At 27.9% G+C, this 15476-nt stretch overlaps 1 long non-coding RNA gene across 1 annotated transcript in view; it reads left to right on the plus strand.

Annotated features, from left to right (window-relative positions):
• Nucleotides 1–997: 997 nt before the first annotated feature.
• Nucleotides 998–15476, plus strand: part of LOC100210084 (survival of motor neuron-related-splicing factor 30) — a 34897-nt gene continuing 20418 nt past the window's right edge. Inside the window, exons 1-3 of the long non-coding RNA XR_010638023.1 lie at nucleotides 998–1216; nucleotides 1893–1958; nucleotides 15324–15365. This is a non-coding gene — a long non-coding RNA (survival of motor neuron-related-splicing factor 30). The remainder of the gene's footprint in view (nucleotides 1217–1892; nucleotides 1959–15323; nucleotides 15366–15476) is intronic.

The following is a 15476-nucleotide window of genomic DNA, read 5'->3' on the forward strand; positions in this document are numbered from 1 at the left end:
TTCCAAAGGTCAATATAAGAAAGACATCTCTCGTAAAAACCAGTAAATTCTTTTTTGACAGCAATTTCGTCAATAATTCCGTCTTCAAATAGTTTTGCAAATATCTTTTTAGCTTCCAGTGGAAAAAACTTATTCTCAAATCTCTCCTTCAGATTATTCTGCAATACTTTTATCTCATTAACAATATCACATGCACTTGCTCTTGTTTTTTCAATTCTCAGAATTGTTTTGTTGAATGTCTGAAGCATGCCTTATCATGTCTGCTACCACTGCCATCAGGACATTTTGGCACCTGATCAGGACAGTCAGGACAGACCCTTCAAATCAGGACAGTCCTGATGAAAATCAGGACTATGGTAGCCCTACCTAAATTCTATTATAGACTCTATAGCCCTCTGGACTTTGCCTACCATGTCTACCCTATTGCGACGCCTCTGAATAAGATGAAGAAACTCAATTAGTACTGCAGTCTTTAAATTGTTCAACATTGAAATAACTTGATATTAAAAACTGGGTTTTCTCATTGAAAGTAATTTGTTTAAATAATAAAACTTACCAAAACTAAAAGATAGTTTTGCTTTAGTTAAAGTACTCATTTGTTAAGTAATACTGACGTAACTTTTTTTTTTTCAAAAATTAATATTGTTTTTGTGCGAATAATAGATCAGCCCAAAAAAGCCATATATTCAGGTATTTCTCAAATATGTAGTATGTATATATATGCTCAAATATTGTCTTAGCATCAGCAAAACCAATGTAAAGACTTTAAAAGTAAATTGATTTGTTATTCATAAAAAAAAAAGTTAAAAGTTTCTCTTCCTCTAATATCAAGTTAACTCTATTATTTCTCAAAGTTAATATATTTTTCATTGGAGATTTAAGTAAATTGATTCATTATTCATTAAAAAAAGGTTGGAAGTTTTACCTCCTCTAATATTAAATTAACTAAATTATTTATCAAAGTTAATACATTTTTCATTAGAGAATTGAGTCCACTGGATTTAACCTCGTTTGGTCCCGTTAGTTTGTCCCGTTTATACGCCGCCATGTTAGTTCAAAAGCAGATTTGATTTTTATATAATTATAACTTATACTAGCACATCCAACACATATTTACTAAAAAATTTTAGCAGAGGGAGCAAATTAGATTTGGAAATAAAAAATGGACGACAATTTGTTAGAAAATCTAGAAAATTATAAAGCACAACTTAGTCAGGTCTTGAAACCAAAACTATACATTGTTTAGTATTATTGTTTAGTGTATATATATATAGTATATATAGTATATATATATATATATATATATATATATATATATATATATATATATATATATATATATATATATATATATATATAGTATATATATATATATATATATATAGTATATATATATATATATTAGTATATATATATATATATATATATATATATATATATATATATATATATATATATATATATATATATATATATATATATATATATATATGTATATATATATATATATATATATATATATATATATATATATATGTATATATATAGTATATATATATATATGTATATATATATATATATATATATATATATATATATATATATATATACATATATATACACACACACACACACACACACACACACACACACACACACACACACACACACACACACACACACACACACACACACACACACACACACACATATATATATATACATATATATGCATATATATATATATATATATATATATATATATATATATATATATATATATATATATATATATATATATATAGCTTTATTGGTATATATAAAAAAACAAGAAGTTTAGTAAATAAATTCTGCTTTGCATTTTATAAAAAAAGTTACATTTTTAATTTTAGGTAGAAGCTGCTCTTTTAATTGATTCTAGTGATGAGGATTTACTAAGGCTTCAAAAAGATCTTGAGGTTTTTTGTTTAAATTTTACTTTTCATTTTAAAAATAATTTTTTTTTTGTTATACTGAAAACTTTACTATATAAAATATAATAAAGCTTAAATTAACTTAAAACAGTGTTTTTTTAAATGGGTCAGAATTTATGGAAAATAATTTTTACATGTTTAAATATGTTTAAAGACATTATTTCAAAATATTATATCGCATTTAAATAAGAACTATGATTTTTATATGCACGAAGCATCTTTAAAATTATTGATTAGATTTTTGATGAAACTCAATGGATTGGTTTACATTAATAAGAAAAGCAATTCCTGGTAATCTCATCATTTAATTTTTTGTGGATCATGATATACAGTTATTTATTCTGATTTTTCTAAAAATAGAAACCAGTCGTAAAAATATATCATTTATACTTTAAAAAAATATTTTTAATACAAAACTTCGAAAAAGAAAACCTTGCTTTTTTATTAAATATCTCTAGACTTATGTTAAATATTTTATCCATTATGGCTACCCAAAAAAACTTAAAAAGTTAACTGCAAATCTAAAACTATATATATTATGTATTAATATACAAAATTAGCAATTAAAGTGACAAAATTCTTTTTTTTAATTTATATATATGTTAGGTTGGCTAATTTACTGACAATATACAATTCAGTAAGTAATTGTGGAGTTAAAATAACTCCAGCTCAAACTTATAAATTTATATTTACTTTAAAACACCTAAATCTAAGATTAACACTCACTTTATTATAGTGATATCAGGAGAAAAAAATTAGGCTGTTGATTTATATTTTGAAATTAAAAGTAATTTAAGTTTTATAAAAAAAAATTTTAACTAACAAAACATTAAATTGGTATTACAATGTTTGGTTTTTGACTTGATTTTGGTTGATTTTGAGTTTTGTGTAATTTGTGTTGTTAGTAATGTGTGAATTTTGTTTTACTTGTGCTCTGAATTATTAGCAATTTATCAATTATAAAATACAATAAAAAAAAAATAATCAATAATATTTTTAGATAAAAAAAAATTTGAATAAATAATGCTTAAATTACAATTTTTAGATTAACTAAAGTTATATTTGTGTATTGCATTGAAACAATAAGGCTTTAAGTCATTACTGCTTCTTTATTTGTGCTCTTGTCTAGTATAGTGTCCAGATCAGGGAAAGGGCAGCCATAAATACCTTTAGTTTTTCGAGAAATGACATAATTGGTTGCATCCTTACATGGGTCAGTAGGCAGGTTAAATTGACACTTTATATTCTTTAATAATTCTTTCAACCCTGATAGTTGAAAAATAGGGCTATTTAAAAATGCTGCTAATGTTGTTGTGATTATAACAAGTTTAATATGTTTGCATTTTCAGATAGTTAGAACTAATGGTCTTATATTGTTGTTAAACTTAGTTTAATACAGATCTCAAAATGACTGAAAATTGGACTCTGGAAAGCTCTATTGTGCATTAGATGGAAGCAGCGAGGCAAGGGCTATTGCTCTTAACATATTAAAGGCTTTTGATAAAGTCTGCCAAGGCAGTCTTCTCCGTAAACTCTTTATAATGTTTATCTGGGAAGTTTTTATTTCAGGAATTGTAAAATAGAAATTTAAAATGTAAAAAAATTGTTAAAGACAAGTTGTGAAAGTATAGTAGTATTAAACAAATTGTAAAAAAAAATCTTATTAAGAATGAAAGTCAATATCTTTTTTTTTGTCAACTTTTAACAAATAAAATGTAAAAAGCAACTTTTAACAAAGCTGATATAGATAACTTATAATAAATGAAATGTAGACACATGAAAGTTTCTTTAAAATATTTATTTAATGATAAAACTTTGAGTTTATAAAATGATTTTGTTACTTACTAGATGTATACTTACGATTTTTTTTCTCAAGGTGTTTAAAATACTTTTTAAATATTGTTTTTTTAAAGGTATGGCTGTTTACGAGAAGAAAGTTGTTTTTCATTGCAATTTAAATAAGTTTAAATAAATTATTTGTTGCTGTGGTCAAGTTGTTAACAGTAGAAATTATAGATTTTTTCAATTCCAACTGACTTTTTTTCATGGAAACGTATTTTAAAGTAGCTTTAATTCCATCAACAACTTCTTTTCCATGTATTGCAGTAAAGTAATGCCAGTGCATTTTGTACACTTTTCTTCCAAAATTTTCATTGATGTTAAAACATACTTTTTAAATTAGGATAATGAATTTTCACTAAAATTCACTAAAAGCTTTTGTTACATTTTCTGATAAGAGCTCAATAATAAATGTTTGCTATGACTTAATTTTGTATGATCATTTGAATTAGGCTTTTGCAAGAGATTTAATATGATGGTGTTGAATTGCACATATCAAAGTAGAAATTTGATTTTGACCAAAATGAGCTGCTTGTTTTTTCTGTTTTTTTTTTTAAAAAAACATAATTTTTTGCCAGTCAACAGCTTTAGTGGAGTCTTGAATTGCTGATTGTATATTAAACTTTGTTACAGACGTTTGAATGCTTTTGAAAATAGAAATAATAAAACTATGCACGCATTTTTTTAATGTGTGATAATAAAATTGAGATTGTTCCTTTTTTGTTTATGTATGGATTTGCTTAATGTTTCTGATATTGGCTATATAAAATCATATAATATGAAATATTGTATGATTTAAATTAGATTAATCATTTATCAAACAGAATTTTTTTTTTTAAAGTTGTTAAGGTGTTTCAAGGAGGTCTAATGATCTTATCACACAGCTCTAGGGAAAAGAATTTCACTAGGAAATTCATGCCCCCTTCTTAACCAATATTGTTTATCTAGCCAGAGCTGATATCAAACCTTAGATTTCTTAATTTGGAGCCAGAAGCTGCTTAAATCTAACCACTACACCATAGCAGCATTAATTAGATGCTAAACTAAATACTAACTGAATGGAAGTTGTATGGAGACTCTTTGAAGCTTAGTTTGAATGTTGTGCTGCTTCCATTTGATCCATCTGAAAATCCATCTGAACTGTGCAAAAGTGATTAAAGAGGGTAACAAATATTTTCGTATAACATGAATTTTTATGATACACATTGAACATAAGTTGATCTTGTTTTTATATCTGTTTACTTTGAATTAAACTCAAAAGCTTGTTTTAACGTATAAAGCAATTCGGATTTGAACTTTTTGCCTCCTATTATTGCAGAAGTATATTTGCAGTTCTGGGGCAACTGGACTTACTTCATCATCACAATAAAAGTTTTTAATAATCACAAAGTTGTTCTTTCTGAGACTTTTATTCAGTAAACAACACAAAAGTTCATTCTTCTGAAATGGACTTATACTAGAGAACTATTTAATTTTTTTCATAAACTTTCTTTTAACTTGAACATTTCTAAATGAAGACTAATTTGATTTGTCAGAAGAAATTGTTTTGCTGCTGTCAAGACTTCTTTCTAAACTTTGTATTCTTTCAGCTGCAATTTTTAGGAAATCTTGTTTTCATCTTTAGGATTTTTTTTTGATTCAAAGGTTTTCTTTTTTTAAACTTTGCTTTGATAAAAAGTAAGTACACATATATTTTATTAAATATTACATAAATATTTACACTATGCAAACATTTTTTTTTTAATTGGGTGAACATTTGTGGAGAGATTCCATAATTTTAAATTTGCTTTAATAATTTGCTACGCAATAGGAAGATTAGATGAATTCTATTGAACTATTTGATGCCTTTTTTTTTTTTTTTTTTGATTAGGGATCTTCCATAAATTACACATCGCTAAGTTTATTTTAAAAAAAGAAGTAAGAGATCTTAAGTTCTCTTACCCAGGAATTTTTATTAAATTTCATGCCCTTATTTGATTTTGATGTAACTTAAGGCTCTGTGAGGGAAAAATTTTGATCTTTTTTGTTTTATTTATTAGTAAAATTTAGCGTTGCGTTATTTATGGACAATAAGTAAAAATTAAAAATAAGTTAAAAATTAGATTTTTAAAAAAATTTAATTTTGAATTTTAAAAATATTTAAAAAAAAAGTGATAAAAAAATTTTGAATTCTTGATTTCACTTTTTTAAAACAAGATTTGTTTAATTAGAACTCTAGATATTATTTTTTCAAAGTTTCAGAAATTTTTTGAAGTGTAAGATCAGCGATGTATCCAGGTCGATTTTGATACTGGTATGGGCCCCCAAATTTCTGCCCAAACTCAATTTAAAACAGTTTTGTATTAGGGTAATTCCATGTCAATTGAGCCAGGCCATGTCACCATACATCTCAGATTTTGCTGAATTTTATACAGTTGAGAGTACTTAGTAAAACAAGAAATTCTTGAAAATTTTAGCTTCTAGCTTCAAGAGGATCCTGAAATATGATCATTTTACTTTCAAATGATCTTGGCCAGGCCCCTCTTGTCCTCTCAGAATTGAGAACTTAGTTTAAAGGTTCCAAGTCACATAGCTTTAAAAATATTTGATATTTTGACTTAAAAATTTGTACCTGACTATTTTCAGGGTTGAAGAATCCAATAAAATAATCAAAAATATAAAAAAATATTTTTAAGTACCTATTATTATCAATTAAAATAAATTTAGGCAATTTTTTATATACCTGATTTTGATGCTCAAGAAACCCATGTGGCCTTGATGATATCAAAAAATTTTTTTTACACATTATTCTAAATTTTATGATTTTTCACAAAACATAAGAATTTTGATCTGCAAGTATATGGATTTCCAAATATGAATAACGGGGCACAGGCCCCACTTTTTTGTAGCGGAATCTTGCAATACATTTTCCACTACCTTTCAGACTAGCTAGAGCTATGAAAATTTCTGTATTTTTTTAGTGTCGATAAATGAGCATTTTAAAATTAAAAAAGAGCCCAAGAAACTAGGGGAGGGGGGTGGGGGCATGTGCCCACTTTTTTGAGCAGAATCTTGAGATGGACTTTTCACTATCTTCCAGACAAGCTGCAGCTCTGAAACATTCAGCATTTGTGTAGTCCTGATGAACATGCGTTAAAATTGTTTCAGGTCAGACGACCAGATTGTCCATGGGGCTCGGGCACTTGGGACCATGCCCCTTTTTTTTTCTTAAAAAAATTTTTTTTAAAAAAAAAACTTATTTAAGATAACTTTAAAACTATGGTCTTCAAATTTATTTTTTAGATTTTCATTTTTAACAGCGTTAAACATTTCATATGTTTAACAATGTTATCAATGTTTCCTAAATTTTTGGGAAATATTGATAACATTGCTTCCCAAATTTTTGGGAAGCAATGTTATCAATATTGCTATAGAGAAGATGCCAGAGAAGAATTTATTTGGAGATCTGGAATAACAGATGATAAAATTTTAAAAATCTGTCTTCATCATGCAAAGATTTTTGGTACACACTTTGAAAAGAAGCACACAAAATGTTGTAATTTATTGGACAAGCATAAATCAAAAAGAAAAGCAATCAAAGGTAAATATTGTTGATAAAAAATTATTTTAAAATCTTTTTTGAATAATGAAATTAAAATCTACTAGTTTATAAAAGTTTGAAAAAAAGCTGATCTGGTTATGCATTATATATTGAAATAAGTACAAATAATTTTCATATTGATAGGTAATTACTAACATCAAATTGTTCTTTTCATTTCAGGGAGTCATGTAATAACATTAGACATGGCAAAACAATTAAGAATTAATTTTCCAAATGTTGTGCCTGGATATCAACTTTGTCGGAGCTGCTTTGATGCTATAATCAGTAAATTTCATGAACAAGATAATTGTGAACTTGAAGAAACTATTTCATGTGGTACTTCTGAAAAGTTACGAGAGGAATTAAATGTTAGTTTGGAAACAGTAGGTGTATCCCCATAAAACTTCATAGCATTCCAAAGCATCAACGGTTATCTGTTGCTAAACGTAAAGTTATAAAAACAATGTCAAAGTATGAAGAGCATATTTCAAAAGTATATAATGTTTGGGAAGAAGAACTGAAACATAAAATTCCTCATACGAAAATTATTGACAAAAGTAAATGCGATGATCTAGACAAACTAACAGCAGAAATAAAAGAAAAGTTAATTGTTTCTGACCAAAAAACTAAAATTCAGTTGTTAACATTTACACCCGAGTCTTGGTCAAGAAATTTTCCTGCAAGATATTTCAACGTCACTATATACCAAATTAAAGAAGCGCGCAAACTAAAGAAAATAAGTGGGATTTTTTCAGTTCCAGGCACTAAGAAAGGAAAAATATTTTCAGAAATAACATTAAATAGAGTCAACAATGTATACCATGATGACGAATTTACGAGACAAATGCCTGGTAAAAAAGATTACATAAGTATTGGTAGAAAACAACACATGCAAAAGCGCCTTATTTTATGTAATCTTAAAGAACTTTATATTTCTTTTAAAATTAAATATCCTCAAGAAGTTATTGGATTTTCTAAGTTTTGCAGTTTAAGACCAAAATGGTGTATAACTGTTGGAGCATCAGGCACTCATTCTGTTTGTGTATGTACCCTCCATCAAAATGCAATACTCTTGACCAATGCTATACAAATAAAATGTACTTACAAAGATCTGATGATAAAAGTTGTTTGTGATGTGACAAGTAATAAGTGCATGGTTCATCGATGTCCAAACTGTCCAGGTATAGTTTCTTTAAAGAAGTTTCTGGATGCACAACTAATTGACAATGACGAGGAGGTGTCATTCAATCAGTGGCAGAAAACAGACAGAACAACATTGATCTATCAGACAACAACAATGGAAAAATAAAAATTGATGCTATCAGAGGCAATAAACAAGTTAACAGCTCATTCCTACATTGCAAAATGTCAAGTAAGATATCTAAAGCAACAAAAGGAAAATTTAGCAAAAGACTGCTGTATTGTCTTAGGTGACTTTGCAGAAAACTTCACTTTTGTTATTCAAGATGAAATCCAAAGTTACCATTGGTGCAAAAGTCAATGCACATTGCACCTCGTTGCCGTCTATTTATTAAATGAAAATGACCAACTTGAAGAAAAATTGTTTTGCTTCATGTCAGAAGAGAATGAGCATGACACTGGTTTTGTGTATGAAGTTCAAACACAAATAGTTAACTATTTATAAGAATATCATTCTAAAATTTCAAAGATTCTTTATTTTTCTGATGGTTGTACTGCACAGTATAAAAATCACAAAAACCTTTATAATATCTGTCTCCATAAAAATGATTTTGACATTGATGCAGAGTGGACATTTTTTGCTACAAGGCATGGTAAGTCACCATATGATGGTATTGGTGGCACTGTAAAACGATTAACTACAAATGCAAGTCTACAAAGGCCCATAAATGACCAGATATTGAATTGTAACAAAATGTTTGACTACTGTACTAACAATATTAAAGGAATTATTTTTTTCAAGATTGAAAAAGAAAGACTGACAGAATAGCGCACCATTTTGAAAACACGTTTTGAGCTAAGTAGAACAATTCCTGGAACTAGGAGCTATCATCAATTTAAACCAGAATCTATAGATACTATTAGCTTTAAACGAACAAGTGAAGATGTTCATATAACAGGCATTTTTCTTTTTCTGGAATTCAAAGTTCTCAAAATGATCAGCAAATTAACATTGATGCCTTGAAATTGGGTGAATTCATTATGTGTAAATATGATATGTTTGATTGAATTGGTATGATCAATGAAATTGATAATATAGAGCAAGATGGTAACGTTCATGCACCCGCATGGTCCTTTTAATAAACTTTTCTGGCCATCTAGAGTAAATGAGTGTTGGGTGCCAATTACCAACATAACTTGTATAATTGATGCACCTGTAACAACAAATAGACGTTTTTATACTTTGACCGTCGATGCATCTAATCTAATCTTAACATTATCTTGACTTATTTTGTAAATAATGAAGTAAAACGGAACAAGTATAAAGCAATAAAAATTTTTGAATACAATATTTTCAAAGTTATCTTAAATTTAAGACACATTAATGTGTTTTTAAAAAAAAAAAAAAAATTTTTTGAGAAAAAAAGTGGGGCATGGTCCCAGTGCCCCAGCCCCATGGACAATCTGGTCGTCTGACCTGAAACAATTTTAACGCATGTTCATCAGGACTACACAAATGCTGAAAGTTTCAGAGCTGCAGCTTGTCTGGAAGATAGTGAAAAGTCCATCTCAAGATTCTGCTCAAAAAAGTGGGCACATGCCCCCACCCCCCTCCCCTAGTTTCTTGGGCTCTTTTTTAATTTTAAAATGCTCATTTATCGACACTAAAAAAATACAGAAATTTTCATAGCTCTAGCTAGTCTGAAAGGTAGTGGAAAATGTATTGCAAGATTCCGCTACAAAAAAGTGGGGCCTGTGCCCCGTTATTCATATTTGGAAATCCATATACTTGCAGATCAAAATTCTTATGTTTTGTGAAAAATCATAAAATTTAGAATAATGTGTAAAAAAAATTTTTTGATATCATCAAGGCCACATGGGTTTCTTGAGCATCAAAATCAGGTATATAAAAAATTGCCTAAATTTATTTTAATTGATAATAATAGGTACTTAAAAATATTTTTTTATATTTTTGATTATTTTATTGGATTCTTCAACCCTGAAAATAGTCAGGTACAAATTTTTAAGTCAAAATATCAAATATTTTTAAAGCTATGTGACTTGGAACCTTTAAACTAAGTTCTCAATTCTGAGAGGACAAGAGGGGCCTGGCCAAGATCATTTGAAAGTAAAATGATCATATTTCAGGATCCTCTTGAAGCTAGAAGCTAAAATTTTCAAGAATTTCTTGTTTTACTAAGTACTCTCAACTGTATAAAATTCAGCAAAATCTGAGATGTATGGTGACATGGCCTGGCTCAATTGACATGGAATACCCATTAGCATCAAGTTTGTGATAAAAAAGTTAAATAAAAAAATTCTTTATTGCTTATTGTGTTGCTATTTTGTAATATTAAAATTTTTTGTCATAATTACAAATATTCTGCAAAAGATCAAGGTTGGTTATGTAGTATTTGTGAAGAATATGGGGATATTGGAGAAGTGTGGAGAACTAAAGGCACGAAGCTTTTTGAACATCCACAAAGGACTTTTACTGCACATCAAAACTCAGAGAGACACTAGGATGCTGCCGAAAAACGTCAACAGGTCAAAAAAATACTTTTAACAAAAGAAACTATATAATCAGATGGTTGATGGCAGCTTGCAATACAGAATTGTGGGTAAATAGCGCAACTGTAATGCTATAAAAAAGTTTTTTAAAACTGTCTTTGTAATTAAAAAGAACTGGGTAGTCCGAGAAAACTTTAGTGATATTGTTGAATTTATTTGAGATCTTGGCGATAAGGAGATAGATTCACACTTTTAAATTGCTAGCAAACAAGCAACATACACATCGGCAACTAGTGTGGATCAGTTCGTCAAAATAATAAGTGATAAATTAGACATTGAGGCTTGCACAAAAATTATTTTGGTCCATGACTTTAGTGTTCTTGCTAATAAGACAAGCGATGTGGTGGATAGGACTGTCTTTTCTGTTTTAATTAGATATGTCAATTCTGATTCTCATACTATTGAAGAAATATTTTACTAGTTTTAAAATCTAAATCGATAGATATTCAGTAACTGCGCTTCCATGGCTTTGATGGAACTAACACTATGAGTGGGGTACGTAATGGTTTACAAGCTAAGCTAAAAAAAAATTCTCCCCACTCAATTTACATTAACTGTCATTGTTTAGCTCTTGTGTGTGTACACTTAATGAAAGAATTTAATGTCCTAGTTAGCATTGATGCTAATATCTTAGGAGTTTGGAAAGCTATGAAATATTCCAGCATAAAGGCCTCAATATTCGATGCAGCGCAAAATGCTGGCTGTTTAAAACCAGCAAAGTTACTTAAATCTGCTCCAACTCGTTATCTCATGGTGCTTCTTAAGTATGACTTGTTTCAAGATTTGAACAAGTTATAAACAGCCTTAATGCTATTGTTAATGAGAAGTATGATGCGGTCTAACATATCACATGCTTGTTCCTTATAATATACTATTTTTGCTTTTACTGGCTGATATTTTAGTCCCAATAAATAAATTTACAAAGTTTTTACAAATGTGAAACCTAGTATGCTCAAAGATAAACTTAAAATTAGACCTCTTAGAAAATGCGCTTAGCGATATAGCCAACAGTAAAAGTTCATTATTTAACACTCTTATTCAAATTAATTTTTCATTTTATCTAAAGAGCGTCAAGGACTAGTACGTTGATTAAGAAAAAATTTGTTTAATGCTATGTCAACAGCAAAAACAATTGATGAGTTTTTAAAGAAAATAAAAATTTATGAGGAGATTAAAAGAGGAAATTGATGCAGCAATGCGAATTAATGACGATGTATTTTTAGTGTTTTATGCATTTAATGCTACTGGTAAAAATCAAGATCCCAACAAATTTTCAGCTAACATTAGTAAACTTTCCCAATTTTATGGCTGTGCAAAACCTGTTTTCAATTGACGGGGGGAAAAATATTGCACCACCATTGATTAATCAAGATAATGAAGACAATATCCATCATTTTCTCTCTGATTATAGAGAAATCTTATTTAACCTTGAAATAAAAAGGAACCTAAAAATTCAAACTTGAGTAAAAGAAGGCAAGTTAAAGAGTAGTAACATCGATGTATATATAAGCATGAACACCCGATAACAAGCGATGCTATCTATACTGTTTTCCAAATGAGTTTGCATGTGAACAGTACTATGATATAATGAAGTTATTCAAATTGTCACTACTCATATAATCTAGCATTGCAAACGTTGAAAGAGGGTTCTCCATGATAAACTTAATACATTCTAAACAAAGAAATTGGTCTAGTATAATATCACTTGATCGCCATATGCAAATTTCTTTGGTTGGCCCAGGAAATTTAACAAATCAAACTTATGAACTGACATTTATCAAGACTCGGGCGAGAGACATTGATTTATAAAATGTCTACTCTTTCTATTATGCTTTAAATAAACTTGTTAGTTCATTTAAAAGAAATATATATGTATATATATATATATATATATATATATATATATATATATATATATATATAAATCTATTGTTTATTAAATGTTGCAGTTATAAAGCTTTTCTCGCAGGAGAAGCAGTAAGGAAATAAATTTGATCTCATTCTTTACATTAGTTAGCAAATATTTATAAGGTATTTGCTGACTAATATGTTAATAACGTATAAAGGAAAATATAGTATATGAATAACGTATAAAGGAAAATTAGCGGCAAATCGATGTTGGTGTTAAAGCCATTAATGTAACATTTCTAATTATGTTGGTTAGTTATTTCTATTTCTACTATTTAGAAAAACCAAAGTTAATTTTAAGATATTAAGTTATTAATATTGCTATATATTAAAAAAAAAAAAAAAGTCCTCAAAATGCAGACAGACTAGAATGCCCAAAAAACTTCTGGATACGTCACTGAAGATTAGCTTTATTGAAATGCCACTAAAATGTGTAAATTTAGTGAATTCTGTTATTTATATGTAGTGCAATAATATTTTCATTACAGAAGAGCAATCTAAGACTGAACAAAGGAAAGACTGTTTAAAAATGGCTGAAATATCAAAAACGATTTATTTATGGCTTTTGCTGTGTTTATGATTTAGTGAGAATCTTTAAACCATTTTGATGACTAGTATATCTGCTTGACTTCTATAAAAGCGGGATTGTCAATAAAAATGAATTTAGTTCAATAACTAAACCCTCTATCTGCTATTTAATCTAGTCTTTTTTTCAGATAGTTTACTATTACATTGTTATTTTATCTTAACACAATGAAGGAAGTGTAATATTTTTACATAATGACAGTGTGGAAGAAAAACCCAAAAAGGCTTCCACATCCCATGCATTGGATAAAAGGTTATATATCACACCAGCTGTGTCAAGTGATCTCATTTGAGAACTGGGCTTATCAAAGGAGAAAGTTGAACCTCTGGGTTCAAGATCACAACAAAAAAATCTTCAGCATGATGTCAAGGTCTCACATTACAGAGAGAGTCAGAGTTATCAGATTTTTTATTTATTTAAGATCTAACCACTCTTAAAGTGATCTAATTGTTTAATATGATGATAATGGCTTAATAAAATTTTGGAATTTGAACTAAGTTCTAACTGAATGGAGGCTATTTATAGACTTCTTGAAGCTCACTTTGAATGTTGTGTTGCATTACAATGGTAACTGTCTTTATTTCATGCAGTTGACATAAAGGAGACTTATATAAACATAATAAAAACATTGGATTTGATTGAGTTTTGGAAAGAAAAGAAATGCAAGCTTAGGAAACCATAAATGGAGTTATAGATGGGTTTTTAAAGGGAGTTACAGATAGATTTTCAGGAAACCTTTGAAGAGATTTATAGATGGATTTTTAGGCAAGTAGTAGATATAAGAACTGCAATCAGTTGGCAATTATGTTTCTAGAAAAAATCTATTAGGCTTTCCGCAATAGATAACAAAGGTATTAAACTTGAAGGAACCTACTTTTAATATCTTTGCTAAAATGCCTTGATGTTTATTTATAAGAAAATAAACACAAACTTTTTGCAACTAACTACCTTATAAGTATTCAGCGATCTAGAGCTTTTAGTGTTTAACTGACATCATGGTAGTTATAATTATCTTTATAAATGGTGTGTTAAGTTTTTGCTAATTAATTATTTATAATACTATTTATTTATTTTTTTACTAAATGAATTCATACGTTAATGTGTTGAGATAAATTCATTTATTTAATCATATTTAGTGGTAGGTGCTCAACTCGTTTCTCAGAAACTTGTTTAGACTTGTGTTAACGATTTAAAAAAATAAATAAGTAGCCTCCTCAGCTGTATTGAAGATGAATACAGTTAAAAGAAATATGTATATTCCAAAAATGTAAAATTTAACTAATGAAATAAAGAAATCCTAAAGTTCTTTTTTGTTTGCTAGCATTCCTAAAATTAGAATAAATGTTCCTTAACCTTGCATGAAAAGTAAAGCCTCCCTGCTTATTGTGGTCAATTTTGTGTTGACAAGACAATTTTTAACAGATAATTAAGTGAGAGCGCAAAATCTTTGAATAATGAAAAATAAAAAAGTAATCTTGGTTACAAAAATTATTTATTTCAAGTATTGCTACTATTTTAAAAAAATTTATGGTTTTAATTAATTTAAGCTAATAGGTTTATTAGCTATATTATAAGCTGATAGGTTTATCTTAAATTTATTGAAAAGTATTATTAACTGCAGTAAATATGTGTAAAATCTTTATCAAAATGTATATTCTTATCAAATTGTATATTTTATTTTCTTTCCTGTTAAAACAAATATATATATATTTTTTTATATGTTTAGGAGGTAATAGCTCTAACCAATGACCTAATCCAAATAAATGAGGTGAGTTAATCAAATAAATTATAAATTTTTTGTATTGTATTTTTATATTTGATTAATAAATATTTTCTTCTCGCATGTACTCATCACATTAACAAATATTTTTTTCTTGCA

Source organism: Hydra vulgaris, chromosome 04 (assembly GCF_038396675.1).
Source record: "Hydra vulgaris chromosome 04, alternate assembly HydraT2T_AEP".
Lineage (NCBI taxonomy): Eukaryota > Metazoa > Cnidaria > Hydrozoa > Anthoathecata > Hydridae > Hydra > Hydra vulgaris.